Source organism: Pseudochaenichthys georgianus, chromosome 7 (assembly GCF_902827115.2).
Source record: "Pseudochaenichthys georgianus chromosome 7, fPseGeo1.2, whole genome shotgun sequence".
Classification (NCBI taxonomy): domain Eukaryota; kingdom Metazoa; phylum Chordata; class Actinopteri; order Perciformes; family Channichthyidae; genus Pseudochaenichthys; species Pseudochaenichthys georgianus.
In genome coordinates this window covers 3,132,650-3,159,560 of record NC_047509.1, presented here as the reverse complement: position 1 = coordinate 3,159,560, position 26,911 = coordinate 3,132,650, and the positions used below count along the sequence as shown (strand labels likewise).

The 26,911-nt window shown below is 43.2% G+C and overlaps 43 non-coding genes across 43 annotated transcripts; all 43 read left to right on the top strand.

Moving 5' to 3' along the window:
- Nucleotides 1-10: 10 nt before the first annotated feature.
- trnap-cgg (transfer RNA proline (anticodon CGG)) lies at nt 11-82 on the top strand. Its single transcript has one exon. It is a non-coding gene; the product is annotated as a tRNA-Pro (tRNA).
- Nucleotides 83-350: 268 nt separating this feature from the next.
- Nucleotides 351-422, top strand: trnap-cgg (transfer RNA proline (anticodon CGG)). Its single transcript has one exon. It is a non-coding gene; the product is annotated as a tRNA-Pro (tRNA).
- A 269-nt stretch (nt 423-691) lies between these two features.
- On the top strand, nt 692-763 carry trnap-ugg (transfer RNA proline (anticodon UGG)). Its single transcript has one exon. It is a non-coding gene; the product is annotated as a tRNA-Pro (tRNA).
- A 257-nt stretch (nt 764-1,020) lies between these two features.
- trnap-cgg (transfer RNA proline (anticodon CGG)) lies at nt 1,021-1,092 on the top strand. Its single transcript has one exon. It is a non-coding gene; the product is annotated as a tRNA-Pro (tRNA).
- Nucleotides 1,093-1,361: 269 nt separating this feature from the next.
- trnap-cgg (transfer RNA proline (anticodon CGG)) lies at nt 1,362-1,433 on the top strand. The gene has a single exon. It is a non-coding gene; the product is annotated as a tRNA-Pro (tRNA).
- Nucleotides 1,434-4,094: 2,661 nt separating this feature from the next.
- On the top strand, nt 4,095-4,166 carry trnap-cgg (transfer RNA proline (anticodon CGG)). Its single transcript has one exon. It is a non-coding gene; the product is annotated as a tRNA-Pro (tRNA).
- Nucleotides 4,167-4,434: 268 nt separating this feature from the next.
- trnap-cgg (transfer RNA proline (anticodon CGG)) lies at nt 4,435-4,506 on the top strand. The gene has a single exon. It is a non-coding gene; the product is annotated as a tRNA-Pro (tRNA).
- A 268-nt stretch (nt 4,507-4,774) lies between these two features.
- Nucleotides 4,775-4,846, top strand: trnap-cgg (transfer RNA proline (anticodon CGG)). The gene has a single exon. It is a non-coding gene; the product is annotated as a tRNA-Pro (tRNA).
- A 1,648-nt stretch (nt 4,847-6,494) lies between these two features.
- trnap-agg (transfer RNA proline (anticodon AGG)) lies at nt 6,495-6,566 on the top strand. The gene has a single exon. It is a non-coding gene; the product is annotated as a tRNA-Pro (tRNA).
- Nucleotides 6,567-6,834: 268 nt separating this feature from the next.
- On the top strand, nt 6,835-6,906 carry trnap-cgg (transfer RNA proline (anticodon CGG)). Its single transcript has one exon. It is a non-coding gene; the product is annotated as a tRNA-Pro (tRNA).
- A 268-nt stretch (nt 6,907-7,174) lies between these two features.
- On the top strand, nt 7,175-7,246 carry trnap-agg (transfer RNA proline (anticodon AGG)). Its single transcript has one exon. It is a non-coding gene; the product is annotated as a tRNA-Pro (tRNA).
- A 268-nt stretch (nt 7,247-7,514) lies between these two features.
- trnap-agg (transfer RNA proline (anticodon AGG)) lies at nt 7,515-7,586 on the top strand. Its single transcript has one exon. It is a non-coding gene; the product is annotated as a tRNA-Pro (tRNA).
- Nucleotides 7,587-10,247: 2,661 nt separating this feature from the next.
- Nucleotides 10,248-10,319, top strand: trnap-cgg (transfer RNA proline (anticodon CGG)). Its single transcript has one exon. It is a non-coding gene; the product is annotated as a tRNA-Pro (tRNA).
- Nucleotides 10,320-10,587: 268 nt separating this feature from the next.
- Nucleotides 10,588-10,659, top strand: trnap-cgg (transfer RNA proline (anticodon CGG)). Its single transcript has one exon. It is a non-coding gene; the product is annotated as a tRNA-Pro (tRNA).
- A 932-nt stretch (nt 10,660-11,591) lies between these two features.
- Nucleotides 11,592-11,663, top strand: trnap-cgg (transfer RNA proline (anticodon CGG)). The gene has a single exon. It is a non-coding gene; the product is annotated as a tRNA-Pro (tRNA).
- Nucleotides 11,664-11,931: 268 nt separating this feature from the next.
- trnap-cgg (transfer RNA proline (anticodon CGG)) lies at nt 11,932-12,003 on the top strand. Its single transcript has one exon. It is a non-coding gene; the product is annotated as a tRNA-Pro (tRNA).
- Nucleotides 12,004-12,270: 267 nt separating this feature from the next.
- Nucleotides 12,271-12,342, top strand: trnap-cgg (transfer RNA proline (anticodon CGG)). The gene has a single exon. It is a non-coding gene; the product is annotated as a tRNA-Pro (tRNA).
- Nucleotides 12,343-12,595: 253 nt separating this feature from the next.
- Nucleotides 12,596-12,667, top strand: trnap-cgg (transfer RNA proline (anticodon CGG)). Its single transcript has one exon. It is a non-coding gene; the product is annotated as a tRNA-Pro (tRNA).
- A 268-nt stretch (nt 12,668-12,935) lies between these two features.
- Nucleotides 12,936-13,007, top strand: trnap-cgg (transfer RNA proline (anticodon CGG)). Its single transcript has one exon. It is a non-coding gene; the product is annotated as a tRNA-Pro (tRNA).
- Nucleotides 13,008-13,275: 268 nt separating this feature from the next.
- On the top strand, nt 13,276-13,347 carry trnap-cgg (transfer RNA proline (anticodon CGG)). The gene has a single exon. It is a non-coding gene; the product is annotated as a tRNA-Pro (tRNA).
- Nucleotides 13,348-13,615: 268 nt separating this feature from the next.
- Nucleotides 13,616-13,687, top strand: trnap-cgg (transfer RNA proline (anticodon CGG)). The gene has a single exon. It is a non-coding gene; the product is annotated as a tRNA-Pro (tRNA).
- Nucleotides 13,688-16,607: 2,920 nt separating this feature from the next.
- Nucleotides 16,608-16,679, top strand: trnap-cgg (transfer RNA proline (anticodon CGG)). The gene has a single exon. It is a non-coding gene; the product is annotated as a tRNA-Pro (tRNA).
- A 267-nt stretch (nt 16,680-16,946) lies between these two features.
- trnap-agg (transfer RNA proline (anticodon AGG)) lies at nt 16,947-17,018 on the top strand. The gene has a single exon. It is a non-coding gene; the product is annotated as a tRNA-Pro (tRNA).
- A 253-nt stretch (nt 17,019-17,271) lies between these two features.
- Nucleotides 17,272-17,343, top strand: trnap-cgg (transfer RNA proline (anticodon CGG)). Its single transcript has one exon. It is a non-coding gene; the product is annotated as a tRNA-Pro (tRNA).
- Nucleotides 17,344-17,951: 608 nt separating this feature from the next.
- Nucleotides 17,952-18,023, top strand: trnap-cgg (transfer RNA proline (anticodon CGG)). The gene has a single exon. It is a non-coding gene; the product is annotated as a tRNA-Pro (tRNA).
- A 267-nt stretch (nt 18,024-18,290) lies between these two features.
- trnap-agg (transfer RNA proline (anticodon AGG)) lies at nt 18,291-18,362 on the top strand. Its single transcript has one exon. It is a non-coding gene; the product is annotated as a tRNA-Pro (tRNA).
- A 253-nt stretch (nt 18,363-18,615) lies between these two features.
- trnap-cgg (transfer RNA proline (anticodon CGG)) lies at nt 18,616-18,687 on the top strand. The gene has a single exon. It is a non-coding gene; the product is annotated as a tRNA-Pro (tRNA).
- A 253-nt stretch (nt 18,688-18,940) lies between these two features.
- On the top strand, nt 18,941-19,012 carry trnap-cgg (transfer RNA proline (anticodon CGG)). Its single transcript has one exon. It is a non-coding gene; the product is annotated as a tRNA-Pro (tRNA).
- A 268-nt stretch (nt 19,013-19,280) lies between these two features.
- On the top strand, nt 19,281-19,352 carry trnap-cgg (transfer RNA proline (anticodon CGG)). The gene has a single exon. It is a non-coding gene; the product is annotated as a tRNA-Pro (tRNA).
- A 268-nt stretch (nt 19,353-19,620) lies between these two features.
- On the top strand, nt 19,621-19,692 carry trnap-cgg (transfer RNA proline (anticodon CGG)). The gene has a single exon. It is a non-coding gene; the product is annotated as a tRNA-Pro (tRNA).
- Nucleotides 19,693-22,612: 2,920 nt separating this feature from the next.
- On the top strand, nt 22,613-22,684 carry trnap-cgg (transfer RNA proline (anticodon CGG)). The gene has a single exon. It is a non-coding gene; the product is annotated as a tRNA-Pro (tRNA).
- Nucleotides 22,685-22,951: 267 nt separating this feature from the next.
- trnap-cgg (transfer RNA proline (anticodon CGG)) lies at nt 22,952-23,023 on the top strand. Its single transcript has one exon. It is a non-coding gene; the product is annotated as a tRNA-Pro (tRNA).
- A 268-nt stretch (nt 23,024-23,291) lies between these two features.
- On the top strand, nt 23,292-23,363 carry trnap-cgg (transfer RNA proline (anticodon CGG)). Its single transcript has one exon. It is a non-coding gene; the product is annotated as a tRNA-Pro (tRNA).
- A 268-nt stretch (nt 23,364-23,631) lies between these two features.
- Nucleotides 23,632-23,703, top strand: trnap-cgg (transfer RNA proline (anticodon CGG)). The gene has a single exon. It is a non-coding gene; the product is annotated as a tRNA-Pro (tRNA).
- Nucleotides 23,704-23,970: 267 nt separating this feature from the next.
- On the top strand, nt 23,971-24,042 carry trnap-agg (transfer RNA proline (anticodon AGG)). The gene has a single exon. It is a non-coding gene; the product is annotated as a tRNA-Pro (tRNA).
- Nucleotides 24,043-24,295: 253 nt separating this feature from the next.
- On the top strand, nt 24,296-24,367 carry trnap-cgg (transfer RNA proline (anticodon CGG)). Its single transcript has one exon. It is a non-coding gene; the product is annotated as a tRNA-Pro (tRNA).
- A 253-nt stretch (nt 24,368-24,620) lies between these two features.
- Nucleotides 24,621-24,692, top strand: trnap-cgg (transfer RNA proline (anticodon CGG)). Its single transcript has one exon. It is a non-coding gene; the product is annotated as a tRNA-Pro (tRNA).
- Nucleotides 24,693-24,960: 268 nt separating this feature from the next.
- On the top strand, nt 24,961-25,032 carry trnap-cgg (transfer RNA proline (anticodon CGG)). Its single transcript has one exon. It is a non-coding gene; the product is annotated as a tRNA-Pro (tRNA).
- Nucleotides 25,033-25,300: 268 nt separating this feature from the next.
- Nucleotides 25,301-25,372, top strand: trnap-cgg (transfer RNA proline (anticodon CGG)). Its single transcript has one exon. It is a non-coding gene; the product is annotated as a tRNA-Pro (tRNA).
- Nucleotides 25,373-25,640: 268 nt separating this feature from the next.
- trnap-cgg (transfer RNA proline (anticodon CGG)) lies at nt 25,641-25,712 on the top strand. Its single transcript has one exon. It is a non-coding gene; the product is annotated as a tRNA-Pro (tRNA).
- A 267-nt stretch (nt 25,713-25,979) lies between these two features.
- Nucleotides 25,980-26,051, top strand: trnap-agg (transfer RNA proline (anticodon AGG)). The gene has a single exon. It is a non-coding gene; the product is annotated as a tRNA-Pro (tRNA).
- A 268-nt stretch (nt 26,052-26,319) lies between these two features.
- trnap-cgg (transfer RNA proline (anticodon CGG)) lies at nt 26,320-26,391 on the top strand. Its single transcript has one exon. It is a non-coding gene; the product is annotated as a tRNA-Pro (tRNA).
- A 267-nt stretch (nt 26,392-26,658) lies between these two features.
- On the top strand, nt 26,659-26,730 carry trnap-agg (transfer RNA proline (anticodon AGG)). The gene has a single exon. It is a non-coding gene; the product is annotated as a tRNA-Pro (tRNA).
- The last annotated feature ends 181 nt before the right edge of the window (nt 26,731-26,911 follow it).

Genomic DNA, 26,911 nt, shown 5'->3' with positions numbered 1-26,911 from the left:
CTTTCGTCATAGCTCGTTGGTCTAGGGGTATGATTCTCGCTTCGGGTGCGAGAGGTCCCGGGTTCAAATCCCGGACGAGCCCAGGATGTCTTCAAAGATGTGGAACAGGTTAAGTTTAGATAGCAAAAAAAGTTTGTTGTAAGCAATGTGTACTTCACAATTTGAACTGCTAGAAATCTAGTGATGAATTCGGGCAAATAATGATCAAAGCTCATATTCTGTGTAGAGAAGCCATACATTTGTATCCAAGCTGTGTTCATTGAGGACAAAGTGAAATTCATGGAAAAGTGTTTTGCATTGTCATTTAAGCAGGCTGTCGTTGGGAAGATAGAAAAATTGCCTTTCGTCATGGCTCGTTGGTCTAGGGGTATGATTCTTGCTTCGGGTGCGAGAGGTCCCGGGTTCAAATCCCGGACGAGCCCTCGACATCAACAACAGGTTTAGTTTAGGTATCAACAATTGTTCTTCTTAAGCAATGTCTACTTCACAATTTGACCAATCCTGTGCCCTGCTAGAAACCTAGTGTTTAGTAGGGGCACAAACTGACCAAGGCTCATCTTCTGTGTAGAGAAGCCATGCATTTTCATCCAAGCTTTGTTTATTGAGGCATCATGCAATGAATGGAAACATGTTTTGCGATGTCTTTTAAGAAGACTATCGTTGGTAAGACCAAGAAATAGCCTTTTGTCATGGCTCGTTTGTCTAGGGGTATGATTCTCGCTTTGGGTGCGAGAGGTCCCGGGTTCAAATCCTGGACGAGCCCAAAATGTCTACATAGGTGTGGAACAAGTTTAGTTTATGTTGCAAAAAAAGTTTGTTGGAAGCAAGGTGTACTTCAAAATGTCACTTGCTCCAAATCTAGTGATGAGTTGGGGGAAATAATGATCAGGGCTCATCTTATGTGTACAGAAGCCATCCATTGTTATCAAAGCTTTGTTTATTGAGGCATAATGCAATGAATGGAAAAGTCTTTTGCGATGTCATTTAAGCGGGCTATCGTTGGTAATGGCATTTTGTCATGGCTCGTTGGTCTAGGGTTATGATTCTCGCTTCGGGTGCGAGAGGTCCCGGGTTCAAATCCCGGATGAGCCCACGACATCATGAACATGTTTAGTTTAGGTATTAACAATTGTTCTTTTTAAGCAATGTCTACTTCACAATTTGACCAATCCTGTGCCCTGCTAGAAACCTAGTGTTTAGTAGCGGCACAAACTGACCAAGGCTCATCTTCTGTGTAGAGAAGCCATGCATTTTCATCCAAGCTTTGTTTATTGAGGCATAATGCAATGAATGGAAAAGTGTTTTGCGATGGCATTTAAGCAGGCTGTCGTGGGGAAGACAGAAAAATTGCCTTTCGTCATGGCTCGTTGGTCTAGGGGTGTGATTCTCGCTTCGGGTGCGAGAGGTCCCGGGTTCAAATCCCGGACGAGCCCAGGATGTCTTCAAAGATGTGGAACAGGTTAAGTTTAGGTAGCAAAAAAGGTTTGTTGGAAGCAATGTCTACTTCACAATTTGAACTGCAAGAAATGTAGTGATGAATTGATGCAAATAATGATCAAAGCTTATCTTCTGTGTAGAGAAGCCATAGATTTGTATCCAAGCTGTGTTCATTGAGGACAAAGTGCAATTAATGGAAAAGTGTTTTGCATTGTCATTTAAGCAGGCTGTCGTGGGGAAGACAGAAAAATGTCCTTTCGTCATGGCTCGTTGGTCTAGGGGTATGATTCTCGCTTCGGGTGAGAGAGGTCCCCGGTTCAAATCCCGGACGAGCCCACGACATCAACAACAGGTTTAGTTTAGGTATCAACAATTGTTCTTATTAAGCAAAGTCTAATGTCACAATTTGACCAATCCTGTGCCCTGCTAGAAACCTAGTGTTTAGTAGGGGCACAAACTGACCAAGGCTCATCTTCTGTGAAGAGAAGCCAGGTATCAACAATTGTTCTTATTAAGCAATGTCTACTTCACAATTTGACCAATCCTGTGCCCTGCTAGAAACCTAGTGTTTAGTAAGGGCACACACTGACCAAGGCTCATCTTCTGTGAAGGGAAGCCATGCATTTTCATCCAAGCTTTGTCTATTGAGGCATAATGCAATGAATGGAAAAGTGTGTTGCGATGTCATTTAAGCAGGCTATTGTTGGTAAGGTGAAATAATTGTGTTTTATCATGGCTCGTTGGTCTAGGTGTATGATTCTCGCTTCGGGTGCGAGAGGTCCCGGGTTCAAATCCCGGACGAGCCCAGGATGTCTTCAAAGATGTGGAACAGGTTAAGTTTCGGTAGCATAACAAGTTTGTTGGAAGCAATGTGTACTTCACAATTTCAACTGCTAGAAATCTAGTGATGAATTGGGGCAAATAATGACCAAAGCTCATCTTCTGTGTTGCAAAGCCATACATTTTTATCCAAGCTGTGTTCATTGAGGACAAAGTGCAATTAATGGAAAAGTGTTTTGCATTGTCATTTAAGCAGGCTGTAGTTGGGAAGACAGAAAAATTGCCTTTCGTCATGGCTCGTTGGTCTAGGGCAGGGATCACCAACTACATTTGTCCAAGGGCCGAAATGTAACCAATAGACACTATCGCGGGCCAGCGATTTTTATATAGCCCAGAATTGTATAAATAGTATTCAGATTACTTTTGGAATACTTTCTTTTTCCATAACAGATGGGTATGTTTTGGTGAACAGGAGACACGTATTTTACTGTTTTAATGGCTTATCATGAGCACAAACACAACATCTTGGTGTCATTCTGGACAGCTCCCTCTCATCTGCACCCCACAGAAAAAACATCACCCGGACTGCATTCTTTGTACTGTCTTAAAACCTTTCCTTGGAATATGTTATGCATTGTAAGGTGTCCTTGGGTGCTTTGAAAGGCGCCCCTAAATAGAATGAATTATCATTATTATTATTATCTGAAACGATGTAATAACTTTTGAAACTTTTTCCAGTCACTTGCCCCATGCCTTCAGCAGCAGCAGGCCATTCACTTTGATTTCATCCCGTTATGAAATGTCATCATTTCGACAATAAAGAAATGATACATAAACGTTATCTTGCACATTTTATCTAACCATCTCCGTTTCTAACTTTCAATATATTTTAAAAGAGATCTCTCTCTCTCATCTGCGTGCGGGGGCGGGGCTTCACAGACACGCTGCATCTCTCTCTCGCTCACAGACATGCTGCAGCGCTGTGCTTGTGCAGTGTGCACACAGTTCTGCCGGTAATGAATATTACATTTTGTGAGGAAACTTTTCCTCCAATAAGTATTCCAAAATGTATTCACTTCAGGTTTACGAAAGTAACTGTAATCAGATTACTCGTTTTTCAAATGTAACGCCAGCTGAATACAGTTAGCCTACTTGATTTTTGTATTCTGATTACGTAACGCCGTTATGTATTCCGTTATAACCCAACACTGCTTCTTGGCTACTGTCCCGCAGCTCCAGCCTCTCTGTTGGACTCTGTCACAGCGGGGCTACTGCTGTGGTGCAGAGCGCATTAACCAGACTCTTCACAACGAAGGATGAAGGATCACTTCTTCTTCAGGGGAGGGAAGGTTTCGCAGTACGCAGTCTACTGTCCCGCAGCTGCTGCCTCTCTGTTGGACTCCGGTACTGCACCTTACTCACGATACGTTGTAAACAAAGAAATGGGAGGGGAGCGAACGCAGTAACCACTCCGCCAACGCCACAGTCACCCCCGTTGTGCGGGCCGGATGAGAATGTCTGGCGGGCCGGATGTGGCCCGCGGGCCGCCAGTTGGTCGTCACTGGTCTCGGGGTATGATTCTTGCTTCGGGTGCGAGAGATCCCGGATTCAAATCCCGGACGAGCCCAGGATGTCTTCAAAGATGTGGAACAGGTTAAGTTTGTTGTAAGCAATGTGTACTTCACAATTTGAACTGCTAGAAATCTAGTGATGAATTGGGGAAAATAATGATCAAAGCTCATCTTCTGAGTAGAGAAGCCATACATTTTTATCCAAGCTGTGTTCATTGAGGACAAAGTGCAATTCATGGGAAAGTGTTTTGCATTGTCATTTAAGCAGGCTGTCGTTGGGAAGACAGAAAAATTGCATTTTGTCATGGCTCGTTGGTCTAGGGGTATGATTCTCGCTTCGGGTGCGAGAGGTCCCGGGTTCAAATCTCGGACGAGCCCAGGATGTCTTCAAAGATGTGGTACAGGTTAAGTTTAGGTAGCAAAATAAGTTTGTTGTAAGCAATGTGTACTTCACAATTTGAACTGCTAGAAATCTAGTGATGAATTGGGGAAAATAATGATCAAAGCTCATCTTCTGGGTAGAGAAGCCATACATTTTTATCCAAGCTGTGTTCATTGAGGACAAAGTGCAATTCATGGAAAAGTGTTTTGCATTGTCATTTAAGCAGGCTGTCGTGGGGAAGCCAGAAAAATTATCTTTCGTCATGGCTCGTTGGTCTAGGGGTGTGATTCTCGCTTCGGGTGCGAGAGGTCCCGGGTTCAAATCCCGGACGAGCCCACGACATCAAAACAGGTTTAGTTTAGGTATCAACAATTGTTCTTATTAAGCAATGTCTACTTCACAATTTGACCAATCCTGTGCCCTGCTAGAAACCTAGTGTTTAGTAGGGCCACAAACTTACCAAGGCTCATCTTCTGTGTAGAGAAGCCATGCATTTTCCTTCAAGCTTTGTTTATTGAGGCATAATGCAATGAATGGAAAAGTGTTTTGCGATGTCATTTAAGCAGGCTATCGTTGGTAAGGTGAAATAATTGTGTTTTGTCATGGCTCGTTGGTCTAGGGGTATGATTCTCGCTTCGGGTGCGAGAGGTCCCGGGTTCAAATCCCGGACGAGCCCAGGATGTCTTCAAAGATGTGGAACAGGTTAAGTTTAGGTAGCAAAAAAGGTTTGTTGGAAGCAATAGAGGCTTCTCAATACTCAAATTTCCCCTCCTCGACTCCCCTCCTCGAGACTTAGACCCGCCCACAGGAGATGCGAGCGGAGGACCGAGGAGGGGAACCGAGGAGAGAGGAGGGGAAGCAGCAGACGTTTAAAGAAATGAGAACTCCTCTCCTCTGAGCGGTCATATTAAAGCGACGTCCGTTCATTATGACGTGGCAACAGCTGCATCAGCTGTCGAGTGTTTTGTCATATTTTATAATCTCTGTTAGATCAGCTGAACATTGTTCCCCCACATATTTTATTTGAATTCATTGAGAGTGCGGTATAATGAGACAATAACAGGCTACAGATGCGGACACACACACACAAATATATTTATATAAATATATACAATTTAAAGTATGAGAGCACTCTCATAATAACGTAACACAGTCAGAGACTGGATATACCCCCCCCCCCCCCCCCCTCTCTCTCTGGTCGCTGAAATGGGGAATTGAAATTACGGGCCAAAAGTTGTATTTGCAAGTATTAAAAGTAAGGACATCAAACCAACTGAGACCCGTCTGTCCGCGGCATCTGCGCACTGTACAACACACACCTACACACTGTACAACACACACACCTACACACTGTACAACACACGCACCTACACACTGTACAACACACGCACCTACACACTGTACAACACACGCACCTACACACTGTACAACACACGCACCTACACACTGTACAACACACTGTACAACACACGCACCTACACACTGTACAACACGCACCTACACACTGTACAACACACACCTACACACTGTACAACACACACCTACACACTGTACAACACACACCTACATACTGTACCACACACACCTACAGCTGCTAAAGCATAATCAGGCTACAGCCGTTGTGTATTTTATTATGTGAAGCACTAAATGGTTTTAGAAAAATATGGACTCTTTGTAGATATCTACTAAACTAAAGCAAATAAAGAGAGTAGGCCTGTTATACTGAGTGATATATATTTTACACACTGCTCTGCTTTCTGCAGGACCTCACAGCTGTTCTCACTGTAAACATCGCGTTGCGATGAGAGCAGGTTCTCAAATAATATCCAGGGGATGCATGCAGAGCTGTCATTGGCTGAGATAAGTCCGGCCGTGCGTCACGCCTCCACCGTTCCCGGAAATGCATCCGCGGAGGAGCCGTGGAGGAACCATCAGTGTATCCTCGGTTATAGCTCCTCCAGAGAGCCTCCTCGATGCTCGATCCTCGGTCCTCGGTGTGCATTTAGAGAAATGAGACGTCCTTCAAAATGGCGCGCTGAAATTCATTTCCGGGTCACTACCGGAGGACCGAGGAGTCGAGGAGTCGAGGAGGGGAAATTTGAGTATTGAGAAGCCTCTATTGTGTACTTCACAATTTGAGCTGCTAGAAATCTAGTGATGAATTGGGGCAAATAATGATCAAAGCGTATCTTCTGTGTAGAGAAGCCATACATTTGTATCCAAGCTGTGTTCATTGAGGACAAAGTGCAATTAATGGAAAAGTGTTTTGCATTGTCATTTAAGCAGCCTGTCGTGGGGAAGCCAGAACAATTACGTTTTTTCATGGCTCGTTGGTCTAGGGGTATGATTCTCGCTTAGGGTGCGAGAGGTCCCGGGTTCAAATCCCGGAGGAGCCCAGGATGTCTTCAAAGATGTGGAACAGGTTAAGTTTAGGTAGCAACAAAAGTTTGTTGGAAGCAATGTGTACTTCACAATTTGAACTGCAAGAAATCTAGTGATGAATTGGGGCAAATAATGACCAAAGCTCATCTTCTGTGTAGAGAAGCCATACATTTTTATCCAAGCTGTGTTCATTGAGGACAAAGTGCAATTAATGGAAAAGTGTTTTGCATTGTCATTCAAGGAGGCTTTCGTGGGGAAGCCAGAAAAATTACCTTTCGTCATGGCTCGTTGGTCTAGGGGTGTGATTCTCGCTTCGGGTGCGAGAGGTCCCGGGTTCAAATCCCGGACGAGCCCAGGATGTCTTCAAAGATGTGGAACAGGTTAAGTTTAGGTAGCAAAAAAAGTTTGTTGGAAGCAATGTGTACTTCACAATTTGAGCTGCTAGAAATCTAGTGATGAATTGGGGCAAATAATGATCAAAGCGTATCTTCTGTGTAGAGAAGCCATACATTTGTATCCAAGCTGTGTTCATTGAGGACAAAGTGCAATTAATGGAAAAGTGTTTTGCATTGTCATTTAAGCAGGCTGTCGTGGGGAAGCCAGAAAAATTACGTTTTTTCATGGCTCGTTGGTCTAGGGGTATGATTCTCGCTTAGGGTGCGAGAGGTCCCGGGTTCAAATCCCGGACGAGCCCAGGATGTCTTCAAAGATGTGGAACAGGTTAAGTTTAGGTAGCAACAAAAGTTTGTTGGAAGCAATGTGTACTTCACAATTTGAACTGCAAGAAATCTAGTGATGAATTGGGGCAAATAATGACCAAAGCTCATCTTCGGTGTAGAGAAGCCATACATTTTTATCCAAGCTGTGTTCATTGAGGACAAAGTGCAATTAATGGAAAAGTGTTTTGCATTGTCATTCAAGGAGGCTTTCGTGGGGAAGCCAGAAAAATTATCTTTCGTCATGGCTCGTTGGTCTAGGGGTATGATTCTCGCTTAGGGTGCGAGAGGTGCTGGGTTCAAATCCCGGACGAGCCCACGACATCAAAAACAGGTTTAGTTTAGGTATCAACAATTGTTCTTATTAAGCAATGTCTACTTCACAATTTGACCAATCCTGTGCCCTGCTAGAAACCTAGTGTTTAGTAGGGGCACAAACTTACCAAGGCTCATCTTCTGTGTAGAGAAGCCATGCATTTTCATTCAAGCTTTGTTTATTGAGGCATAATGCAATGAATGGAAAAGTGTTTTGCGATGTCATTTAAGCAGGCTATCGTTGGTAAGGTGAAATAATTGTGTTTTGTCATGGCTCGTTGGTCTAGGGGTATGATTCTCGCTTTGGGTGCGAGAAGTCCCGGTTCAAATCCCGGACGAGCCCAGGATGTCTTCAAAGATGTGGAACAGGTTAAGTTTAGGTAGCAAAAAAAGTTTGTTCTAAGCAATGTGTCCTTCACAATTTGAGCTGCTAGAAATCTAGTGATGAATTGGGGCAAATAATGATCAAAGCTTATCTTCTGTGTAGAGAAGCCATACATTTGTATCCAAGCTGTGTTCATTGAGGACAAAGTGCAATTAATGGAAAAGTGTTTTGCATTGTCATTTAAGCAGGCTGTCGTGTTTAAGCCAGAAAAATTACTTTTTTTCATGGCTCGTTGGTCTAGGGCAGGGGTCGGCAACAGGCGGACCGCGGTCCGGATCCGGACCCAGACGCCGACCTATACGGACTCGAGCTATAATCAATACATTAATAGGGGATTTTTTTTCGGCGCCTCCCGCTTTTTTAACGCTGATTTGGGTGACTTGTGTAATTCGTGGAGAACCGAAGAGTTTTCGACTGACGGACAACTTCTCACTTCACAAAAGAAGAAGAAATATAGACCGCAAAAATAATTAAACAAGCGAGTACCTGTTTTACCTGGCCAAGGACAGGTTCCTTGAACACAACACGACCGTAACCTGTCTTCCGTGTCTTCACGTGGTATATGTCTCGTCTGAAAGGAGTGCTGAGCACCGGAACGCCGCTCCAGCCCTTAAAATATTGCATATAAGGATAATAATCCATAAGCAGCCGTACACATGCCGCAGTGTTTGCGTGGCTGTGTCTTTAGTTGTAAACACAGTGGCGATCTGTTGTTATTAGCATCTGGTTAGCTAGCTATGCTAACGAATTTAAAGAGCTTTTCTACAACCAGGTGGAAGAGAGCTATCTCCTGAGAGGCTCAAATATCCTCAGCTCAGTGAGGTTAAGGCACACCTTGATATGGTCATTATAGTTATTAATGAGACTAAATGAAAAACTGGTATACAATACTATATGACAGTAACAAAAAAGTTGTTAAAAATAACAAGAATAGAGTTTAAAAGGGGAGTGATTTGTAAAATATCCAAAAAGAAAAATATGCTTACAGTTCTGTTTCATATGGATGTTGAGAGATGTATCCATAGATCTCTTAATGTTGCTCTCAAAGTGTACCAGATTGATGCTTTTAACTTCAATATTTTAAGCAAAGGTTGAGTTCAATAATTTGTACGACCCTCGGAGGATGTTGTACAAATTTAAAGGAAAAAGGTTCCCCACCCCTGCTGTAAATAATAATAAAAACCCTTGATTTTTAACTTAAAGTTGGGGTAGGTAAGTTTCAGAAACCTGCTCGAGATACACTTTTTGTTATATTCCATGGAATGCTCTTAACATCCCGATAGCAATGAATATCTGAAGTGCTTTGACAAAAAATCCATAAAAAAATGTCATCTGTAGAAGCCGTAATACTGTAAAAAGTACAACTTGACTCCATGTCAGCCCAGATTTACAAACTCCTGGCAGGACAAGCTCAATTCTCACACTGAATTTAAAAAAAGTGAGTGGGGGACTGCAATATAAGAGGGAAAGAAAGAGAAACTTTGAAACTGTTCAATTGTTATGATGTGTAAAGACTGATATGTTCTATAATCGGCTGAAACTGTTAAGTCATGATGTGAAACGGTTAACAAAGAAAAAGGGACACTCAAGCTGCTGCTACACTTTATTTTATTTATCTAAAATTAAGCACTTTTAAGATGCACATATTTTCAAAAGCTATTTTATTTATTTTCTCTATTTTATTTGTAAATGCAGCCCGAGAGGAACATTACACATATACACAGTATTTAATGTTAATTGACAATAAATATTGTTGTTTTTGAATTGTACTTTCTTTATTTGATTGGCAGCAGTTGTTGATTATGCAGACGTTGATAAAGCTACAGGTCACTTCAATATATATCACACTAATTCATGAAGCAAGTTAGACATTGTGATGTTCCGGACCTTTGCATGGGGACATTTTCTCTAACTGGACCTCGTTCAATTTTAGTTGAAGACCCCTGGTCTAGGGGTATGATTCTCGCTTAGGGTGCGAGGGGTCCCGGGTTCAAATCCACGGACGAGCCCACGACATCTACAACAGGTTTAGTTTAGGTATCAACAATTATTCTTTTTAAGCAATGTCTACTTCACAATTTGACCAATCATGTGCCCTGCTAGAAACCTAGTGTTTAGTAGGGGCACAAACTGACCAAGGCTCATCTTCTGTGAAGGGAAGCCATGCATTTTCATCCAAGCTTTGTTTATTGAGGCATAATGCAATGAATGGAAAACTATTTTGCGATGGCATTTAAGCAGCCTATCGTTGGTAAGGTGAAATTATTCTGCTTTGTCATGGCTCGTTGGTCTAGGGGTATGATTCTCGCTTCGGGTGCGAGAGGTCCCGGGTTCAAATCCCGGACGAGCCCAGGATGTCTTCAAAGATGTGGAACAGGTTAAGTTTAGGTAGCATAAAAAGTTTGTTGTAAGCAATGTGTACTTCACAATTTGAACTGCTAGAAATCTAGTGATGAATTGGGGCAAATAATGACCAAAGCTCATCTTCTGTGTAGAGAAGCCATGCATTTTCATCCAAGCTGTGTTCATTGAGGACAAAGTGCAATTAATGGAAAAGCGTTTTGCATTGTCATTCAAGCAGGCTGTCGTGGGGAAGCCGGAAAAATTACCTTTCGTCATGGCTCGTTGGTCTAGGGGTATGCTTCTCGCTTCGGGTGCGAGAGGTCCCGGGTTCAAATCCCGGACGAGCCCAGGATGTCTTCAAAGATGTGGAACAGGTTAAGTTTAGGTAGCAAAAAAAGTTTGTTGTAAGCAATGTGTACTTCACAATTTGAACTGCTAGAAATCTAGTGATGAATTGGGGCAAATAATGACCAAAGCTCATCTTCTGTGTAGAGAAGCCATGCATTTTCATCCAAGCTTTGTTTATTGAGGCATAATGCAATTCATGGAAAAGTCTTTTGCATTGTCATTTAAGCAGGCTGTCGTGGGGAAGCCAGAAAAATTGTCCTTCGTCATCGCTCGTTGGTCTAGGGGTATGCTTCTCGCTTAGGGTGCGAGAGGCCCCGGGTTCAAATCCCGGACGAGCCCAGGATGTCTTCAAAGATGTGGAACAGGTTAAGTTTAGGTAGCCTAAAAAGTTTGTTGGAACCAATTTGAACTGCTAGAAATCAAGTGATGAATTGGGGGAAATAATGACCAAAGCTCATCTTCTGTGTAGAGAAGCCATGCATTTTCATCCAAGCTTTGTTTATTGAGGCATAATGCAATGAATGGAAAAGTGTTTTGCGATGTCATTTAATCAGGCTATCGTTGGTAAGGTGAAATAATTGTATTCTGTCATGGCTCGTTGGTCTAGGGGTATGATTCTTGCTTCGGGTGTGAGAGGTCCCGGGTTCAAATCCCGGACGAGCCCAGGATGTCTTCAAAGATGTCGAACAGGTTAAGAATAGGTAGCAAAACGAGTTTTTTGTAAGCAATGTGTACTTCACAATTTGAACTGCAAGAAATCTAGTGATGAATTGGGGCAAATAATGATCAAAGCTCATCTTCTGTGTAGTAAAGCAATACATTTTTATCCAAGCTGTGTTCATTGAGGACACATTTCAATTCATGGAAAAGTGTTTTGCATTGTAATTTAAGCAGGCTGTCGTGGGGAAGCCAGAAAAACTATCTTTTGTCATGGCTCGTTGGTCTAGGGGTATGATTCTTGCTTCGGGTGCGAGAGGTCCCGGGTTCAAATCCCGGACGAGCCCAGGATGTCTTCAAAGATGTGGAACAGGTTAAGTTTAGGTAGCAAAACAAGTTTGTTGTAAGCAATGTGTACTTCACAATTTGAACTGCAAGAAATCTAGTGATGAATTGGGGCAAATAATGATCAAAGCTCATCTTTTGTGTAGTAAAGCCATACATTTTTATCCAAGCTGTGTTCATTGAGGACAAATTTCAATTCATGGAAAAGTGTTTTGCATTGTCATTTAAGCAGGCTGTCGTGGGGAAGACAGAAAAATTGTCTTTCGTCATGGCTCGTTGGTCTAGGGGTATGATTCTCGCTTCGGGTGCGAGAGGTCCCGGGTTCAAATCCCGGACGAGCCCAGGATGTCTTCAAAGATGTGGAACAGGTTAAGTTTAGGTAGCAACACAAGTTTGTTGGAAGCAATGTGTACTTCACAATTTGAACTTCAAGAAATCTAGTGATGAATTGGGGCAAATAATGACCAAAGCTCATCTTCTGTGTAGAGAAGCCATGCATTTTCATCCAAGCTTTGTTTATTGAGGCATAATGCAATGAATGGAAAAGTGTTTTGCGATGTCATTTAAGCAGGCTATCGTTGGTAAGGTGAAATAATTGTATTCTGTCATGGCTCGTTGGTCTAGGGGTATGATTCTTGCTTCGGGTGCGAGAGGCCCCGGGTTCAAATCCCGGACGAGCCCAGGATGTCTTCAAAGATGTGGAACAGGTTAAGTTTAGGTAGCCTAAAAAGTTTGTTGGAACCAATTTGAACTGCTAGAAATCAAGTGATGAATTGGGGGAAATAATGACCAAAGCTCATCTTCTGTGTAGAGAAGCCATGCATTTTCATCCAAGCTTTGTTTATTGAGGCATAATGCAATGAATGGAAAAGTGTTTTGCGATGTCATTTAAGCAGGCTATCGTTGGTAAGGTGAAATAATTGTATTCTGTCATGGCTCGTTGGTCTAGGGGTATGATTCTTGCTTCGGGTGCGAGAGGTCCCGGGTTCAAATCCCGGACGAGCCCAGGATGTCTTCAAAGATGTCGAACAGGTTAAGAATAGGTAGCAAAACGAGTTTTTTGTAAGCAATGTGTACTTCACAATTTGAACTGCAAGAAATCTAGTGATGAATTGGGGCAAATAATGATCAAAGCTCATCTTCTGTGTAGTAAAGCCATACATGTTTATCCAAGCTGTGTTCATTGAGGACACATTTCAATTCATGGAAAAGTGTTTTGCATTGTAATTTAAGCAGGCTGTCATGGGGAAGCCAGAAAAACTATCTTTCGTCATGGCTCGTTGGTCTAGGGGTATGATTCTTGCTTCGGGTGCAAGAGGTCCCGGGTTCAAATCCCGGACGAGCCCAGGATGTCTTCAAAGATGTGGAACAGGTTAAGTTTAGGTAGCAAAACAAGTTTGTTGTAAGCAATGTGTACTTCACAATTTGAACTGCAAGAAATCTAGTGATGAATTGGGGCAAATAATGATCAAAGCTCATCTTTTGTGTAGTAAAGCCATACATTTTTATCCAAGCTGTGTTCATTGAGGACAAATTTCAATTCATGGAAAAGTGTTTTGCATTGTCATTTAAGCAGGCTGTCGTGGGGAAGACAGAAAAATTGTCTTTCGTCATGGCTCGTTGGTCTAGGGGTATGATTCTCGCTTCGGGTGCGAGAGGTCCCGGGTTCAAATCCCGGACGAGCCCAGGATGTCTTCAAAGATGTGGAACAGGTTAAGTTTAGGTAGCAACACAAGTTTGTTGGAAGCAATGTGTACTTCACAATTTGAACTGCAAGAAATCTAGTGATGAATTGGGACACAAACTGACCAAGGCTCATCTTCTGTGTAGAGAAGCCATGCATTTTCATCCAAGCTGTGTTCATTGAGGACAAAGTGCAATTAATGGAAAAGCGTTTTGCATTGTCATTCAAGCAGGCTGTCGTGGGGAAGCCGGAAAAATTACCTTTCGTCATGGCTCGTTGGTCTAGGGGTATGATTCTCGCTTCGGGTGCGAGAGGTCCCGGGTTCAAATCCCGGACGAGCCCAGGATGTCTTCAAAGATGTGGAACAGGTTAAGTTTAGGTAGCAAAAAAAGTTTGTTGTAAGCAATGTGTACTTCACAATTTGAACTGCAAGAAATCTAGTGATGAATTGGGGCAAATAATGATCAAAGCTCATCTTCTGTGTAGTAAAGCCATACATTTGTATCCAAGCTGTGTTCATTGAGGACACATTTCAATTCATGGAAAAGTGTTTTGCATTGTCATTTAAGCAGGCTGTGGCTTTGTTCAGTGCGAGAATTGAGCTCGAGCTTGTCCTGCCAGGATTTTAAATCTGGGTTGAAATGGTGTCAGGGCCATTCTCATACACACATGCAGGTTCTCATTGGTTAGCCTGGAACGATATTTAGTTTTAATAATGTTCATTGTGGAGAAAGCTGCCTCGCAGCTGTATGTGGAACCAAACATGGTGAATATATATAGAGCTACTTTCCTCAGACCTGGGAAAGCTGTTTCAGAGACTGTATTGAGCCAGAAAGTGACAGGGTCAGTTCTTCCAAATTGCTCTTTCAGGGCCACGTCTGCTTGGAGATCAACCATTTGCATCTGGAGAGGCCCAGCATTTGCCCACTTGAAGTGCTGTGTGACTTCCTTTGAGAACTCCCTGACATCTGTGATAAGAAACGGGTTCTGAATGAACATGGTGAGCTGCCGTCCAAAGCTGAAGCTGTCAAAACGTTTGCTGAAGTTTACAATCAGCTTATCTACAAAGCCAACAAAATAAGACACATTTCTCTGTCCCTGAACCTGTTCCTGCACTGCTGGGAAGTGTGCACAGTCTCCCTGCAGATCTTCCTTGAACACTTCAAGTTTCCTCTGAAAGGAGCGGACAGCTGTCATCAATTCACAAATTGAATTGTCCTTGCCCTGTAGCTTCAAATTTAGTTCATTCAGATGTGAAGTGATGTCAACCAAAAAGGCCACATTATCCATCTTTTTCTCATCTTCTAAAAAGAGAGAAAACTGTGTTGCCTTCTGACTTCCCATCTCTGCCAAGAAAGCTGCTACTTCCCTTCTGATGGACCAAAAGCGCTCCAACACCCTGCCTTTGCTGAGCCATCTCACATTGTTGTGCAGCAAAAGATCATCAGCGTTTGCATCAACTTCTCTGAGGAATTCCCTGAGCATGCGATGCTGATAGGAAGAGGACGCCCTGAGAAAATTGATCATTTTCATCATTGTGTTCATCACCTCAGCATGCTCATCTGACAGGGAGGAGCACAGGACAGATTGATGGATGATGCAATGGTAAGAGATGAGCTCAGGATTATCCTCTTTCATTCTTGACACAGCTCCTTTCTCTCTCCCTATCATGGCAGGGGCTCCATCTGTGGTTATTGAAACCACTTGTTTTGGCTCTATTCCTTGCATCGTTAACATCTCCTTAATGGCCAGGTAGATGTCCTCTCCTCTTGTACTGGTCTGAAGGGGAGTTACACCTAACATGTCTTCACAGAACGCTTTCTTATCTTTGTTGAAGAACCTTACATAAATTAAGAGCTGAGCATTGTCAGAAACATCAGTGGACTCATCTACAGCTAAGCTTACACAGGATGCCTTCTGAAGGGCTTCATCCAGCTGGGCTAGCACATCCTGGGTTAACACTTCACTCCTCTTTGTGGCTGATGATGCTGACAAAGGTATTTGCTTAATTTGTTCACAAAGCTCTTCTTTTTGTTTTCCCTCAAGCAACGTTTGAGCTACTGCACTCATGCACTCCTTGACAACCTCTCCATCAGTAAATGGTTTTTTGTTTTGACCCAAAATCCAAGCCACTCTGAGGGAACATTCATTAGCACGTCTTTGGGCAGTGAATGAATGGGTCAAGATCCTGGTGGAATGATCATATTGGGCTCTCAGACTGCTTATTTTTTGTGACCTCAGTTCTGAGTTGAGAGGGAATGTTTTGTCAAACACTTTATGTTTGGTCTCACAGTGGCGTTTCACGTTGGCACTTTTAATGAGCGCCACGGTCTCTGAACAAATGAGACACACTGGTTTTGTGCTCCCAGTGGGCAGGATGAACATGAATGAGTCCGTCCACTCAGGGTTAAAAGCTCTGTTCTCACTGTCCACTTTCCTCTTCTTAGAGAGCGCCATGTGTAAATATGTGTATCTCCCTGTCTGCCGCTAACACACCTGTTCACTCTCCTCTCCGCTTCTCTTCCTGTATCGCTGCTCTTCACTCAGTCTCCTCTTCCTGTCTGCCGCCGTCTTCTCTCACTGTATTGCTAACTCTTCTCTTGACTCACTTTCCTCTTCTCTCACTGTATCACTAACTCTTCTCTTGACTCACTGTCTCCCGCTCTCTCGTCTCTTCTTCTGTGTTTCTCACACTGTATCGCGCTCTCGTCTCTTCTTCTGTGTTTCTCTCACTGTATCGCGCTTTCATCTCTTCTTCTGTGTTTCTCTCCCTGTATCGCTCAATCGTCTCTTTCGCCCCCTGTCGGCAGCGGTTAAAATAGAATTGCCCTGTCAAAAATGTAAATCCCCTATTAATGTATTGATTATAGGTCCGGGTCCGCATAGGTCGGCGTCTGGGTCCGGACCGCGGTCCGCCTGTTGCCGACCCCTGGTCTAGGGGTATGATTCTTGCTTCGGGTGCGAGAGGTCACGGGTTCAAATCCTGGACGAGCCCAGGATGTCTTCAAAGATGTGGAACAGGTTAAGTTTAGGTAGCAAAACAAGTTTGTTGTAAGCAATGTTTACTTCACAATTTGAAATGCAATAAATCTAGTGATGAATTGGTGCAAATAATGACCAAAGCTCATCTTCTGTGTAGAGAAGCCATGCATTTTCATCCAAGCTTTGTTTATTGAGGCATAATGCAATGAATTGAAAAGTGTTTTGCGATGTCATTTAAGCAGGCTGTCGTGGGGAAGATAGAAAAATTGCCTTTCGTCATGGCTCGTTGGTCTAGGGGTATGATTCTCGCTTCGGGTGCGAGAGGTCCCGGGTTCAAATCCCGGACGAGCCCAGGATGTCTTCAAAGATGTGGAACAGGATAAGTTTAGGTAGCAAAAAAAGTTTGTTGTAAGCAATGTGTACTCCACAATTTGAACTTCAAGAAATCTAGTGATGAATTGGGGCAAATAATGACCAAAGCTCATCTTCTGTGAAGAGAAGCCATGCATTTTCATCCAAGCTTTGTTTATTGAGGCATAATGCAATTCATGGAAAAGTCTTTTGCATTGTCATTTAAGCAGGCTGTCGTGGGGAAGCCAGAAAAATTGTCCTTCGTCATGGCTCGTTGGTCTAGGGGTATGCTTCTCGCTTAGGGTGCGAGAGGCCCCGGGTTCAAATCCCGGACGAGCCCAGGATGTCTTCAAAGATGTGGAACAGGTTAAGTTTAGGTAGCCTAAAAAGTTTGTTGGAACCAATTTGAACTGCTAGAAATCAAGTGATGAATTGGGGGAAATAATGACCAAAGCTCATCTTCTGTGTAGAGAAGCCATGCATTTTCATCCAAGCTTTGTTTATTGAGGCATAATGCAATGAATGGAAAAGTGTTTTGCGATGTCATTTAATCAGGCTATCGTTGGTAAGGTGAAATAATTGTATTCTGTCATGGCTCGTTGGTCTAGGGGTATGATTCTTGCTTCGGGTGTGAGAGGTCCCGGGTTCAAATCCCGGACGAGCCCAGGATGTCTTCAAAGATGTCGAACAGGTTAAGAATAGGTAGCAAAACGAGTTTTTTGTAAGCAATGTGTACTTCACAATTTGAACTGCAAGAAATCTAGTGATGAATTGGGGCAAATAATGATCAAAGCTCATCTTCTGTGTAGTAAAGCAATACATTTTTATCCAAGCTGTGTTCATTGAGGACACATTTCAATTCATGGAAAAGTGTTTTGCATTGTAATTTAAGCAGGCTGTCGTGGGGAAGCCAGAAAAACTATCTTTTGTCATGGCTCGTTGGTCTAGGGGTATGATTCTTGCTTCGGGTGCGAGAGGTCCCGAGTTCAAATCCCGGACGAGCCCAGGATGTCTTCAAAGATGTGGAACAGCTTAAGTTTAGGTAGCAAAACAAGTTTGTTGTAAGCAATGTGTACTTCACAATTTGAACTGCAAGAAATCTAGTGATGAATTGGGGCAAATAATGATCAAAGCTCATCTTTTGTGTAGTAAAGCCATACATTTTTATCCAAGCTGTGTTCATTGAGGACAAATTTCAATTCATGGAAAAGTGTTTTGCATTGTCATTTAAGCAGGCTGTCGTGGGGAAGACAGAAAAATTGTCTTTCGTCATGGCTCGTTGGTCTAGGGGTATGATTCTCGCTTCGGGTGCGAGAGGTCCCGGGTTCAAATCCCGGACGAGCCCAGGATGTCTTCAAAGATGTGGAACAGGTTAAGTTTAGGTAGCAACACAAGTTTGTTGGAAGCAATGTGTACTTCACAATTTGAACTTCAAGAAATCTAGTGATGAATTGGGGCAAATAATGACCAAAGCTCATCTTCTGTGTAGAGAAGCCATGCATTTTCATCCAAGCTTTGTTTATTGAGGCATAATGCAATTCATGGAAAAGTCTTTTGCATTGTCATTTAAGCAGGCTGTCGTGGGGAAGCCAGAAAAATTGTCCTTCGTCATGGCTCGTTGGTCTAGGGGTATGCTTCTCGCTTAGGGTGCGAGAGGCCCCGGGTTCAAATCCCGGACGAGCCCAGGATGTCTTCAAAGATGTGGAACAGGTTAAGTTTAGGTAGCCTAAAAAGTTTGTTGGAACCAATTTGAACTGCTAGAAATCAAGTGATGAATTGGGGGAAATAATGACCAAAGCTCATCTTCTGTGTAGAGAAGCCATGCATTTTCATCCAAGCTTTGTTTATTGAGGCATAATGCAATGAATGGAAAAGTGTTTTGCGATGTCATTTAAGCAGGCTATCGTTGGTAAGGTGAAATAATTGTATTCTGTCATGGCTCGTTGGTCTAGGGGTATGATTCTTGCTTCGGGTGCGAGAGGCCCCGGGTTCAAATCCCGGACGAGCCCAGGATGTCTTCAAAGATGTGGAACAGGTTAAGTTCAGGTAGCCTAAAAAGTTTGTTGGAACCAATTTGAACTGCTAGAAATCAAGTGATGAATTGGGGGAAATAATGACCAAAGCTCATCTTCTGTGTAGAGAAGCCATGCATTTTCATCCAAGCTTTGTTTATTGAGGCATAATGCAATGAATGGAAAAGTGTTTTGCGATGTCATTTAAGCAGGCTATCGTTGGTAAGGTGAAATAATTGTATTCTGTCATGGCTCGTTGGTCTAGGGGTATGATTCTTGCTTCGGGTGCGAGAGGTCCCGGGTTCAAATCCCGGACGAGCCCAGGATGTCTTCAAAGATGTCGAACAGGTTAAGAATAGGTAGCAAAACGAGTTTTTTGTAAGCAATGTGTACTTCACAATTTGAACTGCAAGAAATCTAGTGATGAATTGGGGCAAATAATGATCAAAGCTCATCTTCTGTGTAGTAAAGCCATACATGTTTATCCAAGCTGTGTTCATTGAGGACACATTTCAATTCATGGAAAAGTGTTTTGCATTGTAATTTAAGCAGGCTGTCATGGGGAAGCCAGAAAAACTATCTTTCGTCATGGCTCGTTGGTCTAGGGGTATGATTCTTGCTTCGGGTGCAAGAGGTCCCGGGTTCAAATCCCGGACGAGCCCAGGATGTCTTCAAAGATGTGGAACAGGTTAAGTTTAGGTAGCAACACAAGTTTGTTGGAAGCAATGTGTACTTCACAATTTGAACTGCAAGAAATCTAGTGATGAATTGGGACACAAACTGACCAAGGCTCATCTTCTGTGTAGAGAAGCCATGCATTTTCATCCAAGCTGTGTTCATTGAGGACAAAGTGCAATTAATGGAAAAGCGTTTTGCATTGTCATTCAAGCAGGCTGTCGTGGGGAAGCCGGAAAAATTACCTTTCGTCATGGCTCGTTGGTCTAGGGGTATGATTCTCGCTTCGGGTGCGAGAGGTCCCGGGTTCAAATCCCGGACGAGCCCAGGATGTCTTCAAAGATGTGGAACAGGTTAAGTTTAGGTAGCAAAAAAAGTTTGTTGTAAGCAATGTGTACTTCACAATTTGAACTGCAAGAAATCTAGTGATGAATTGGGGCAAATAATGATCAAAGCTCATCTTCTGTGTAGTAAAGCCATACATTTGTATCCAAGCTGTGTTCATTGAGGACACATTTCAATTCATGGAAAAGTGTTTTGCATTGTCATTTAAGCAGGCTGTGGCTTTGTTCAGTGCGAGAATTGAGCTCGAGCTTGTCCTGCCAGGATTTTAAATCTGGGTTGAAATGGTGTCAGGGCCATTCTCATACACACATGCAGGTTCTCATTGGTTAGCCTGGAACGATATTTAGTTTTAATAATGTTCATTGTGGAGAAAGCTGCCTCGCAGCTGTATGTGGAACCAAACATGGTGAATATATATAGAGCTACTTTCCTCAGACCTGGGAAAGCTGTTTCAGAGACTGTATTGAGCCAGAAAGTGACAGGGTCAGTTCTTCCAAATTGCTCTTTCAGGGCCACGTCTGCTTGGAGATCAACCATTTGCATCTGGAGAGGCCCAGCATTTGCCCACTTGAAGTGCTGTGTGACTTCCTTTGAGAACTCCCTGACATCTGTGATAAGAAACGGGTTCTGAATGAACATGGTGAGCTGCCGTCCAAAGCTGAAGCTGTCAAAACGTTTGCTGAAGTTTACAATCAGCTTATCTACAAAGCCAACAAAATAAGACACATTTCTCTGTCCCTGAACCTGTTCCTGCACTGCTGGGAAGTGTGCACAGTCTCCCTGCAGATCTTCCTTGAACACTTCAAGTTTCCTCTGAAAGGAGCGGACAGCTGTCATCAATTCACAAATTGAATTGTCCTTGCCCTGTAGCTTCAAATTTAGTTCATTCAGATGTGAAGTGATGTCAACCAAAAAGGCCACATTATCCATCTTTTTCTCATCTTCTAAAAAGAGAGAAAACTGTGTTGCCTTCTGACTTCCCATCTCTGCCAAGAAAGCTGCTACTTCCCTTCTGATGGACCAAAAGCGCTCCAACACCCTGCCTTTGCTGAGCCATCTCACATTGTTGTGCAGCAAAAGATCATCAGCGTTTGCATCAACTTCTCTGAGGAATTCCCTGAGCATGCGATGCTGATAGGAAGAGGACGCCCTGAGAAAATTGATCATTTTCATCATTGTGTTCATCACCTCAGCATGCTCATCTGACAGGGAGGAGCACAGGACAGATTGATGGATGATGCAATGGTAAGAGATGAGCTCAGGATTATCCTCTTTCATTCTTGACACAGCTCCTTTCTCTCTCCCTATCATGGCAGGGGCTCCATCTGTGGTTATTGAAACCACTTGTTTTGGCTCTATTCCTTGCATCGTTAACATCTCCTTAATGGCCAGGTAGATGTCCTCTCCTCTTGTACTGGTCTGAAGGGGAGTTACACCTAACATGTCTTCACAGAACGCTTTCTTATCTTTGTTGAAGAACCTTACATAAATTAAGAGCTGAGCATTGTCAGAAACATCAGTGGACTCATCTACAGCTAAGCTTACACAGGATGCCTTCTGAAGGGCTTCATCCAGCTGGGCTAGCACATCCTGGGTTAACACTTCACTCCTCTTTGTGGCTGATGATGCTGACAAAGGTATTTGCTTAATTTGTTCACAAAGCTCTTCTTTTTGTTTTCCCTCAAGCAACGTTTGAGCTACTGCACTCATGCACTCCTTGACAACCTCTCCATCAGTAAATGGTTTTTTGTTTTGACCCAAAATCCAAGCCACTCTGAGGGAACATTCATTAGCACGTCTTTGGGCAGTGAATGAATGGGTCAAGATCCTGGTGGAATGATCATATTGGGCTCTCAGACTGCTTATTTTTTGTGACCTCAGTTCTGAGTTGAGAGGGAATGTTTTGTCAAACACTTTATGTTTGGTCTCATAGTGGCGTTTCACGTTGGCACTTTTAATGAGCGCCACGGTCTCTGAACAAATGAGACACACTGGTTTTGTGCTCCCAGTGGGCAGGATGAACATGAATGAGTCCGTCCACTCAGGGTTAAAAGCTCTGTTCTCACTGTCCACTTTCCTCTTCTTAGAGAGCGCCATGTGTAAATATGTGTATCTCCCTGTCTGCCGCTAACACACCTGTTCACTCTCCTCTCCGCTTCTCTTCCTGTATCGCTGCTCTTCACTCAGTCTCCTCTTCCTATCTGCCGCCGTCTTCTCTCACTGTATTGCTAACTCTTCTCTTGACTCACTTTCCTCTTCTCTCACTGTATCACTAACTCTTCTCTTGACTCACTGTCTCCCGCTCTCTCGTCTCTTCTTCTGTGTTTCTCACACTGTATCGCGCTCTCGTCTCTTCTTCTGTGTTTCTCTCACTGTATCGCGCTTTCATCTCTTCTTCTGTGTTTCTCTCCCTGTATCGCTCAATCGTCTCTTTCGCCCCCTGTCGGCAGCGGTTAAAATAGAATTGCCCTGTCAAAAATGTAAATCCCCTATTAATGTATTGATTATAGGTCCGGGTCCGCATAGGTCGGCGTCTGGGTCCGGACCGCGGTCCGCCTGTTGCCGACCCCTGGTCTAGGGGTATGATTCTTGCTTCGGGTGCGAGAGGTCACGGGTTCAAATCCTGGACGAGCCCAGGATGTCTTCAAAGATGTGGAACAGGTTAAGTTTAGGTAGCAAAACAAGTTTGTTGTAAGCAATGTTTACTTCACAATTTGAAATGCAATAAATCTAGTGATGAATTGGTGCAAATAATGACCAAAGCTCATCTTCTGTGTAGAGAAGCCATGCATTTTCATCCAAGCTTTGTTTATTGAGGCATAATGCAATGAATTGAAAAGTGTTTTGCGATGTCATTTAAGCAGGCTGTCGTGGGGAAGATAGAAAAATTGCCTTTCGTCATGGCTCGTTGGTCTAGGGGTATGATTCTCGCTTCGGGTGCGAGAGGTCCCGGGTTCAAATCCCGGACGAGCCCAGGATGTCTTCAAAGATGTGGAACAGGATAAGTTTAGGTAGCAAAAAAAGTTTGTTGTAAGCAATGTGTACTCCACAATTTGAACTTCAAGAAATCTAGTGATGAATTGGGGCAAATAATGACCAAAGCTCATCTTCTGTGAAGAGAAGCCATGCATTTTCATCCAAGCTTTGTTTATTGAGGCATAATGCAATGAATTGAAAAGTGTTTTGCGATGTCATTTAAGCAGGCTATCGTTGGTAAGGTGAAATAATTGCTTTTTGTCATGGCTCGTTGGTCTAGGGGTATGATTCTCGCTTCGGGTGCGAGAGGTCCCGGGTTCAAATCCCGGACGAGCCCAGGATGTCTTCAAAGATGTGGAACAGGTTAAGTTTAGGTAGCATAAAAAGTTTGTTGTAAGCAATGTGTACTTCACAATTTGAACTGCTAGAAATCTAGTGATGAATTGGGGCAAATAATGACCAAAGCTCATCTTCTGTGTAGAGAAGCCATGCATTTTCATCCAAGCTGTGTTCATTGAGGACAAAGTGCAATTAATGGAAAAGCGTTTTGCATTGTCATTCAAGCAGGCTGTCGTGGGGAAGCCGGAAAAATTACCTTTCGTCATGGCTCGTTGGTCTAGGGGTATGATTCTCGCTTCGGGTGCGAGAGGTCCCGGGTTCAAATCCCGGACGAGCCCAGGATGTCTTCAAAGATGTGGAACAGGTTAAGTTTAGGTAGCAAAACAAGTTTGTTGTAAGCAATGTGTACTTCACAATTTGAACTGCAAGAAATCTAGTGATGAATTGGGGCAAATAATGATCAAAGCTCATCTTTTGTGTAGTAAAGCCATACATTTTTATCCAAGCTGTGTTCATTGAGGACAAATTTCAATTCATGGAAAAGTGTTTTGCATTGTCATTTAAGCAGGCTGTCGTGGGGAAGACAGAAAAATTGTCTTTCGTCATGGCTCGTTGGTCTAGGGGTATGATTCTCGCTTCGGGTGCGAGAGGTCCCGGGTTCAAATCCCGGACGAGCCCAGGATGTCTTCAAAGATGTGGAACAGGTTAAGTTTAGGTAGCAACACAAGTTTGTTGGAAGCAATGTGTACTTCACAATTTGAACTTCAAGAAATCTAGTGATGAATTGGGGCAAATAATGACCAAAGCTCATCTTCTGTGTAGAGAAGCCATGCATTTTCATCCAAGCTTTGTTTATTGAGGCATAATGCAATTCATGGAAAAGTCTTTTGCATTGTCATTTAAGCAGGCTGTCGTGGGGAAGCCAGAAAAATTGTCCTTCGTCATGGCTCGTTGGTCTAGGGGTATGCTTCTCGCTTAGGGTGCGAGAGGCCCCGGGTTCAAATCCCGGACGAGCCCAGGATGTCTTCAAAGATGTGGAACAGGTTAAGTTTAGGTAGCCTAAAAAGTTTGTTGGAACCAATTTGAACTGCTAGAAATCAAGTGATGAATTGGGGGAAATAATGACCAAAGCTCATCTTCTGTGTAGAGAAGCCATGCATTTTCATCCAAGCTTTGTTTATTGAGGCATAATGCAATGAATGGAAAAGTGTTTTGCGATGTCATTTAAGCAGGCTATCGTTGGTAAGGTGAAATAATTGTATTCTGTCATGGCTCGTTGGTCTAGGGGTATGATTCTTGCTTCGGGTGCGAGAGGCCCCGGGTTCAAATCCCGGACGAGCCCAGGATGTCTTCAAAGATGTGGAACAGGTTAAGTTCAGGTAGCCTAAAAAGTTTGTTGGAACCAATTTGAACTGCTAGAAATCAAGTGATGAATTGGGGGAAATAATGACCAAAGCTCATCTTCTGTGTAGAGAAGCCATGCATTTTCATCCAAGCTTTGTTTATTGAGGCATAATGCAATGAATGGAAAAGTGTTTTGCGATGTCATTTAAGCAGGCTATCGTTGGTAAGGTGAAATAATTGTATTCTGTCATGGCTCGTTGGTCTAGGGGTATGATTCTTGCTTCGGGTGCGAGAGGTCCCGGGTTCAAATCCCGGACGAGCCCAGGATGTCTTCAAAGATGTCGAACAGGTTAAGAATAGGTAGCAAAACGAGTTTTTTGTAAGCAATGTGTACTTCACAATTTGAACTGCAAGAAATCTAGTGATGAATTGGGGCAAATAATGATCAAAGCTCATCTTCTGTGTAGTAAAGCCATACATGTTTATCCAAGCTGTGTTCATTGAGGACACATTTCAATTCATGGAAAAGTGTTTTGCATTGTAATTTAAGCAGGCTGTCATGGGGAAGCCAGAAAAACTATCTTTCGTCATGGCTCGTTGGTCTAGGGGTATGATTCTTGCTTCGGGTGCAAGAGGTCCCGGGTTCAAATCCCGGACGAGCCCAGGATGTCTTCAAAGATGTGGAACAGGTTAAGTTTAGGTAGCAAAACAAGTTTGTTGTAAGCAATGTGTACTTCACAATTTGAACTGCAAGAAATCTAGTGATGAATTGGGGCAAATAATGATCAAAGCTCATCTTTTGTGTAGTAAAGCCATACATTTTTATCCAAGCTGTGTTCATTGAGGACAAATTTCAATTCATGGAAAAGTGTTTTGCATTGTCATTTAAGCAGGCTGTCGTGGGGAAGACAGAAAAATTGTCTTTCGTCATGGCTCGTTGGTCTAGGGGTATGATTCTCGCTTCGGGTGCGAGAGGTCCCGGGTTCAAATCCCGGACGAGCCCAGGATGTCTTCAAAGATGTGGAACAGGTTAAGTTTAGGTAGCAACACAAGTTTGTTGGAAGCAATGTGTACTTCACAATTTGAACTGCAAGAAATCTAGTGATGAATTGGGACACAAACTGACCAAGGCTCATCTTCTGTGTAGAGAAGCCATGCATTTTCATCCAAGCTGTGTTCATTGAGGACAAAGTGCAATTAATGGAAAAGCGTTTTGCATTGTCATTCAAGCAGGCTGTCGTGGGGAAGCCGGAAAAATTACCTTTCGTCATGGCTCGTTGGTCTAGGGGTATGATTCTCGCTTCGGGTGCGAGAGGTCCCGGGTTCAAATCCCGGACGAGCCCAGGATGTCTTCAAAGATGTGGAACAGGTTAAGTTTAGGTAGCAAAAAAAGTTTGTTGTAAGCAATGTGTACTTCACAATTTGAACTGCTAGAAATCTAGTGATGAATTGGGGCAAATAATGACCAAAGCTCATCTTCTGTGTAGAGAAGCCATGCATTTTCATCCAAGCTTTGTTTATTGAGGCATAATGCAATTCATGGAAAAGTCATTTGCATTGTCATTTAAGCAGGCTGTCGTGGGGAAGCCAGAAAAATTGTCCTTCGTCATGGCTCGTTGGTCTAGGGGTATGCTTCTCGCTTAGGGTGCGAGAGGCCCCGGGTTCAAATCCCGGACGAGCCCAGGATGTCTTCAAAGATGTGGAACAGGTTAAGTTTAGGTAGCATAAAAAGTTTGTTGTAAGCAATGTGTACTTCACAATTTGAACTGCTAGAAATCTAGTGATGAATTGGGGCAAATAATGACCAAAGCTCATCTTCTGTGTAGAGAAGCCATGCATTTTCATCCAAGCTGTGTTCATTGAGGACAAAGTGCAATTAATGGAAAAGCGTTTTGCATTGTCATTCAAGCAGGCTGTCGTGGGGAAGCCGGAAAAATTACCTTTCGTCATGGCTCGTTGGTCTAGGGGTATGATTCTCGCTTCGGGTGCGAGAGGTCCCGGGTTCAAATCCCGGACGAGCCCAGGATGTCTTCAAAGATGTGGAACAGGTTAAGTTTAGGTAGCAAAAAAAGTTTGTTGTAAGCAATGTGTACTTCACAATTTGAACTGCTAGAAATCTAGTGATGAATTGGGGCAAATAATGACCAAAGCTCATCTTCTGTGTAGAGAAGCCATGCATTTTCATCCAAGCTTTGTTTATTGAGGCATAATGCAATTCATGGAAAAGTCTTTTGCATTGTCATTTAAGCAGGCTGTCGTGGGGAAGCCAGAAAAATTGTCCTTCGTCATGGCTCGTTGGTCTAGGGGTATGCTTCTCGCTTAGGGTGCGAGAGGCCCCGGGTTCAAATCCCGGACGAGCCCAGGATGTCTTCAAAGATGTGGAACAGGTTAAGTTTAGGTAGCCTAAAAAGTTTGTTGGAACCAATTTGAACTGCTAGAAATCAAGTGATGAATTGGGGGAAATAATGACCAAAGCTCATCTTCTGTGTAGAGAAGCCATGCATTTTCATCCAAGCTTTGTTTATTGAGGCATAATGCAATG